The following is a 7,583-nucleotide window of genomic DNA, read 5'->3' on the forward strand; positions in this document are numbered from 1 at the left end:
TACACACATACATATATACATATATATACACACACACATATATATGTGAAAATGGAACTGGAAGTATTAATTTGTAGAAGAGTGGAGGGCATATGAGAGAATGGACTATGAGGAGTAATAACAACTTATGCTAAAGGCCCTTTGAAAAAGCCATATGGAAACTTACTACTGCAGAAGCTTCCTAAAATATATGCATATACAAACACATATAAAAAAGTTTAAATGTTGTCAGTATATAATAAAAGGAAAATTCTTCAACTAGACACCACATGCTTCCAAAAAACCTCTCATTTCCAAGGAATGGGTTACCTTTTCTGAGTTGTTATATAGTGGGGTCCCATAGACCCTGCAAATATCACAGGCTATCACCATTGCTATTGGTTACCTACCAGAACTTGCTGATAACTTTACTGCTGAAAATACCACATAATTGAGTCATAGAACATTGAGAAGTATACCTAAAAATTCATAAATCTCTCCAAGCTATGACCCCATCAAGTTATAATAATGACCTGCCTGGCAAGATATATCCATCCAGTGGTGCAATAGTGGCACAACTGTTATGGGAGTAAGCAATAACTTTCTGATTTGATTTCAGGTCTGCTCCATAAGACAGAACCAAAACTTGGCACTGTCAATGAGGACAGGCACCTGGAGCTACATAGATTATAAGTGCTAGGGAAGAGCTTACTATAGTTTATCTGCTAAATGTACATAGCATTAAATCATAGTTTTAAATCAGACTGCACATCTTCCCTCAATCTGACATTCCTCTAACCATGTAAAGCTGGCTTCAGCTACCAATACTTCATTAAATCCAAAAGGAAACATAGTTTTAATTTTGAGGGAGAAAATGTGCAGTTATGAGAACAATTAACTTTAGTCTTATTTAAAACAAAATGAGGGTTGTTTTGTGCTGTTTTTCTTGTTTGTTTGCTTTTCAAGACAGGGTTTCTCTGTGAAATAGTCCTGGCTGTCCTGGAACTCGCTCTGTAGACCAGGCTGGCTTCGAACTCACACAGATCTGCCTGCCTCTACTTCTGAGTGTGGGGAGTAAAGGTTTGTGCCACCACCACTGATTTGTGTTGCTTTATCTACCCTTCTCCTCACACAGAATCAGGAATGAAATTCTATCTCAGGCAGACACTGATACTAATGGACACTTGCATGCACATACCCTCACAGGAGCACATGTGCTCACACACAAATGCACACATACATCAAAATTCTGAGCATGTCAAGTGGAAAAAGTTTTGCTGGTATTGATCAAAGCTTTTGAAGTCAACAGTCAGTCTAAACTTGGAGGGTAAGATATTTCGATCTTGAGTCTATGTTAAAGCAATCTATTGTTATGCTCTGAAACAAGAGAGTTTTGGGTTGTATCTTTTCTTTTACTTTAAAATTCTCGAGACTATGTCAAAAAGCACCATTTTTCATTTTCTGGGATGAGGCAGGAAGGACTACACAGATCTGCATTTAGTTAAAACCAAAACAATTTCAGCAACAGTAAAGAGACAGCTCACAAAGCTACCAGTGTTTGAGGTATCATCAATGAGATGTCAACCATCCTATTGACCTAGCTGAAACTAACAAATCAGGAAGCTTATGACCCTGCACAATAAATTTCTACTGGGACAAGATGATTCTAGGCCTGCATTTAGGGTTTGGGTAGCAGGACACTGTCAAGTGTGGAAGATTTAGGTGAAGAGGGTGCCTGAGTCCCTGGGAATGCCCCTCAACTTGTTTTGTCTTTACAGCCTGGTCAACTTCCTTCTGCAAATATGGAAAACACAGAAAACCAACCAACCAAACAAAACAGAAATCAAACAAGCCAGTTTTAATCATGAGGGTTGAAAGATGCAGGAATCCATAGGTATGGGCAGTTTATTATTATAGCCATTTACCAGGATAATAGTATTAGGTTCTTCCCTAGGGCCTATGATCCATCTAGGGATTTTTGGCTGAATACTTTCAGTCATGGGTTCCTTCTTATAGAGAGGGCTTTAAATCCAAGAAGAAGGTGGTTGTTTTATACCAATACCTGTGCCACCATTGCACAAGTGAACATATTTTGCCAGGCTAGCCATTACTGTAGCTCACCAGAGTCACAGCTGGCTTGGACTACTGTTTATTTTTCTCCCTTGGTAGCATGCATAGCACCTTCCAGCACTATAAAAGGTAACCAATAGCAATGAAGCTTCCAGGTCGTCAGTACCATCTTGAGTTCCCCAAGTCCTATGACAGAAGTATGTAGTTTCCTCAACAATAGGCTCTTACCATCAACTTCTAGATGGTTAAAGCAAGAACTGTGGCAATAGCCCATACTGTTTGGGAGGGTCTATGGGACTCCACTGCACACTTGAGCTCACAGAGGCTGTGACAGCACTCACAAGACTGAACACAATCAAGTCAGATGGAACCTCAACACAAATGAGGGATGGCCTCATGATGTTCCACTCCCTAGCTGAAGAGTCCCTGGGAATGGACACCTGCTGGGTTAGTGTCAGCTTCCTCAGGGATGCAGCCCCTGAGAGGCTACCTGTTCTCCAGCAGGTGACCCTACACCCATGCACATGCTGACAGCATTAAGTGGGTTAAAAAAAATCACATGAAGTCGGGAGGGAAAAGTTAAGGTGTGTTTGGGGAGAGGGAAGGAATTGAAGGAGTGAAAGGGATGAAGGGGTTTGATCAAAATGCTTTACATGAATGTATGAAATTCTCAAATAATAAAAATCAGAACCTTTATTCATGAATGACAGTGTGGGACCATAACTGACTAGTTATTGCCATGGATCATGCCAGAGGAGGCCCCAGCTGTAATTGAAGTTCCAGGTGTCAATGCACCGGAAGGGAATCCTCTGATGGCTCAGTCTTGTTTAGGTAAGGCAACAGGACTGCAGACCCTTGGTGTAGGAGGTCCTTCTGTCTGTGTGTTGCTTTCATTGGTTAATAAAGAAACTGCCTTGGCCTGTTGATAGGGCAGAATTATGTAGGCAGGGAAAACTAAATGAATTCTTGGAGGAAGAAGGCAGAGTCAAAGAGACGCCATAGATCTACCACCAGAGATAGATGTGCTGGAACTTTGCTGGTAGGCCACGACCTTGTGGTAATGCACAGATTAATAGAAATGGGTTAAATTAATATGTTAAAAGTTAGCCAATAAGAAGTTAGAGTTAATGCGCCAAGCAGTGATTTAAATAATACAGTATCTGTGTGATTATTTTGGTTCTGAGCAGCCAGGACAAACAAGAGGGCCTCCTCCCACAGACCCTGGAATGTCTTTTGCTTCTGCTGTGCCTTTACATGTTTGCTGCAGCTCTCTTTTTTCTGTTATCTAGCATAGTGTGAGTGGTTCTGGGGAAATCTTCACTGCCTGTGATATAATGTGTTTATCGCTTGGAAACATCCCATTCTACTTGGCAATTTTACCTGTGGATTGTCAAGAAAATGACCCCTTCCTAACCTGTACCGTCTAATTTAATAATAGTAACAATAGCTTATACAGAGTTTTGATGAATAAAAATAAAAATAAATACAAGGACATGTTTCACAGCCAGGGTCTGTGAGTCTCACCTAAGGAGCTGCATGGATTGTAGCTCAAGTTAATGACTAACAGTTGAGTTCCAATAGCCCAGCTAGTTTAAATTCTTTTAACCTTAATGTTGGGAGATGTATTCACAGGGCTCAGAGTGCATCACAGCTGAAACAAAGCTTTGAAAATAACAAAGTTAGACTAAGATGTTTCGTTAAATAACTTTAAGGTGAAAAGCCCAAGAAGACAATCTAAAGTTTTAGAAAGGCACACTGTTAAATGCAGAACTCCTTAAGGTCAGGGAACAAGAACAAAGCAGCCCAATTATTATTGGCTGATGTACTCTCCTTACTAGGTTTGGTTGATAACCAGTAGTAACGATTAATTACTTATACCCATTTACGTCCTAAATTTTCTGATGTAAAAAACTATTAACGAACAGATATGTACCCTAAAGATTTAAAGTAGAGCTGACTGATTCTTTTCAATATATATAAGTATAGGTTTGTGATTTCTTTAAGATTCCTTATAAGATTACCTTTCAAGATAAGTAATAAAGTAATTGGCCCTTTCTTTGTGACTTGTAGTGAGGAGGTGAGCAGGCATGCTTTTCGTCCTGCCCGGCTTCCGCACAGCTAGCTTTACACCCGCCGCTCCTTCTACAGTGACTACAAACTGCAGCCTGCCAGTGAAAGACCTGACAAGAACACCTTGCTTGCCACATGGTTAATCTATAACAGGTTGCTTGGGTATGGATGTATGTGGGTTCTTGGGATGATTTGTTTTTCACTTGTAATACATAAAATGTTTAATCATGTGGGGGAGATGAAAAACACGTTTTCCCTATAATCATCCACTTGAGAAATGGAGTGTAGCCGTTTTGACTCTTGTCTGGAAGATTCTGTTGGGGTATAAAACCTATAAAACAACATGAGATAGAAGAGAGAGAATAAAGAGAGAGAATAAAAAAGAGAGGAAATAAAGAAGGAAAACATCAAGAGAGCTTGTGAATGCCTTTTTCCGTAACCCTCCTCAGATGGAAAAGTTTAGCCTCGCCAACTCTGTGGATTCCTATCAAAGCCCTGTGCTGCTGGAGACTGGTCCCCAGACAGCAGCAGTTCATTTGGCTACTTCTTGTTCTTGATAGCATTTTTTATCTGTGCCTGTAATTAGCTTCTCAGCACAAAAAGCATATCTATGAATAAACAGAGTTGTAGACTGGTGCCAAACCTGCTTTAAAGCTACCAGAAAGGCGGGTACAAGGGAAATATATCTAAAGTAATATGCAATCATTCCTCTGTGCTACCAGCCTTTCGAAAAGGGCATGGGGGATAAGGTAGAATAATGGGAGAGACTTTTAGCAAAAACATTGTAGGTGTGTTTGAAACTGTGAGAGAATATATAATTTTAAAATGTCTTTTTCTCCCCCAAGCAAAACAAATCGTATCATTTGCTTTCAACATTTCATCATACAAAGTATTGCACTTTTACTGAATCATGTTATTCATTTGAGTGATGTAATGTAGGGAGTCAATTGCACGTAAGAAGGTGGAACAGGGTATTAGGTAAACCGCCAAGGTCTAGAGTTAATGCAGAATGATAGTTAAATGGCTGAAATAAAGCTTCGGTTTGAGACAAGCCTGGTCTACAGAGTGACAGCCAGAGCCGGTGAAACCTTGTCTCAAAAAACCAAAACCAAAACCAAACAAAAACCTTTGGGCATTTAGTTTAGTTTTATTTTTCGTTGTTTGTTTTTTCCCAGCCGCTGTTTATTTACATTCAGGTGGGTGCTATAGCAACAGGCCTGGAGAGGCTGTAGCAGGAATGCAAAGGTGGAGAGGGGAGTCTGTGTGTCTGCAGTGACAGCTGAGTGGAGAGAGCAGGGAGGAGTGGGGGAGACCAAAGCTGCTGGGGAAGCAAGTCAGGGCCGGGCCAAAGGTTATCTGGACCCTATGCCCTAAGCCCCTACCCACTACTGTCTCCTGACTCCAGGCCAGGGCTGGGAGTTCTCTGGGCAACTCTCTACAGGAACAAAGCACACAGAGATGTTGTTTCTGCTCTCCCGTAATAAAGTCAGAGGGCATCCAATCCAGCATTCCTTCTTCGCCTCTGGCTCGGGTTAGGGCCATGTGATAGAGAACTAGGCTCTAGTCCATATTTCAGAGGCATTAATTTTCCCTGGCGTCTCAGCCCACCAGCGCCACACTATGGCCCAGAGTGAACACAACAAGCATTGCTGGTCTAGTGGATGGGGTGGGGGAGGGGTGGGATGGGGTTAGAAGAGGGGCTCCAGAGGGCCTTCGAGTCACAGGCACTACACACGTGGTGTTAGTGAAGCCGGAACCAGGGTGCCACCTGGTCAGCACAATAAGCACATCTTTCTTCTTGAAGAATCCTTGGGCCTTGCCAACATTCATGGCCAAGTCCACACCGAGTTCTACATCCTCAGCCCAGGCATCTTGTGCTGCATCCTTACACAGCACAGATGGGCCTGGCTAGCTGTCTGAAGATTGCGTGTCACAGCAATGACAGGAGCGGAGAATGTGAGTGGTACCTGGCTGCCTGGTGAGCCCTCCTGCCAGGCATGGTGAGCATGCTAATGGCCCCACTGCAGCCCTTGAAAGAAGCCTCCACAGCGCTTCTGTGGAGGTAGAAAGAGGCAGCTTCTGTCTCATGGGCCGTCAGGTGTGGCATGCAAAGTCTCCAGAGGGTAGTCTCCTTTGGCTGGTTCTCCTGGCAACATGATGGAGCATCTAGAACTGCATTGGCCACATTACTGCCCTCAGCACGAATAGGGCAGGGTTTCCTGATCATGCTCTTGTGCATCTGTGTGGCACAGATGATGGGCCTCCCAGCTCAGTTGTATCATCCTCTGAGCCAGGAAGACCTTCTCCACAGTAATCTCAATGCCCAGGTCACCAAAAGCCACCACCATCCCACCTCTGGCCTCCAAAATCTCATCAAACATGCGGACACCTTCACGGTTCTCAATTTTGCTGATCTTGTTCTTGTCCTTCTCTCGTGGGACCGCCCTAAACTCATGCACATTAGCTTCCTTGCTGATGAAAGATGCAAATGCCATCTTGCTCTGCTCCAAACTTCAGATCCTGGATGTTCTTTTCTGACACCTAAGGGAAGTCCTCAGAGCTCCATCCCTTACCCAAGGAGCCACCATTCTCCACATCTGTCACCAGGAAATCAGCACATTTCTCCTTCATCTGCAATGAAACGTGGCCCCATCCACGTAGATCTTGCTGCCAACCTCTGCCATCTTACAATTGTTTTTACAGTCTAGATGTTCTTATCACACTTCTCTACATAGGCATTGTCTGGGGCGATTTTCAGAGTGGCTCGCTTCTTCAGCTCCACTTAGTGCCACTGCCCTTGATGAGTTCAGTCCGGATTTCAGGTACCTTTGTGTCCAGAGCTACAGCAATGGACCGGTAGAGAATGGCTTCAGATGAGAAGCTTTCTGTGGCTGCATGCCCGCTCTTGATGATTTCTGCATGGTACTTGTAAATTCCATGAGAGAAATTCAGGCGAGCTACCTTCATTTCAGACTTGTTCATCCCCTTCAGCATCTCCATAGATCAGGAAGGAGGACCAGAGGTACAAATGATACCAGTGTTGAGGGCTGTGATGGGTGCAGAGTCAGTGTTCAGGGGCGCATGTGTTCCTGTGTTCCAGGAAGGTGTCAGCGTGGCTGAGTGGGGCTGCTGAGTCTGGATGAAGGCAGTTTCTGCTTTGCTGTTTTGGCATGGTTCCTAAGGTCCTTTGGGTCCTGCTGCAATACCTAAATTGGACACCAGGGCGCATCAAGTTTAAAGTAAGCACTGGGGTCACAGGGACACAAATGGAGGCAAAGTTCTTGCTGTGGACTCCTCAATCTCTTACTTCTCCATACCTGAACCATTATCAGGCTGCAGCTCAAAGATATTCCTAATCTGAGCATCTGCATACCTACTCAGGAGCTGAGCAGGAGCTAGCTCCGAGTTCCCAGTTTATTCTAAAGCCTTCTTGCAGCCTAGAGGTCTGTTCCCAGGCCACCATG

The 7,583-nt window shown here is 43.5% G+C and overlaps 1 pseudogene; it reads right to left on the reverse strand.

Annotated features, from left to right (window-relative positions):
- Nucleotides 1–5,718: 5,718 nt before the first annotated feature.
- Nucleotides 5,719–7,348, reverse strand: LOC121436859 (annotated as a pseudogene).
- Between the last annotated feature and the right edge of the window lie 235 nt (nucleotides 7,349–7,583).

This window comes from Microtus oregoni, unplaced genomic scaffold (genome assembly GCF_018167655.1).
Source record: "Microtus oregoni isolate MIOR12 unplaced genomic scaffold, Mior012 000050F_004, whole genome shotgun sequence".
Taxonomy (NCBI): Eukaryota; Metazoa; Chordata; class Mammalia; order Rodentia; family Cricetidae; genus Microtus; species Microtus oregoni.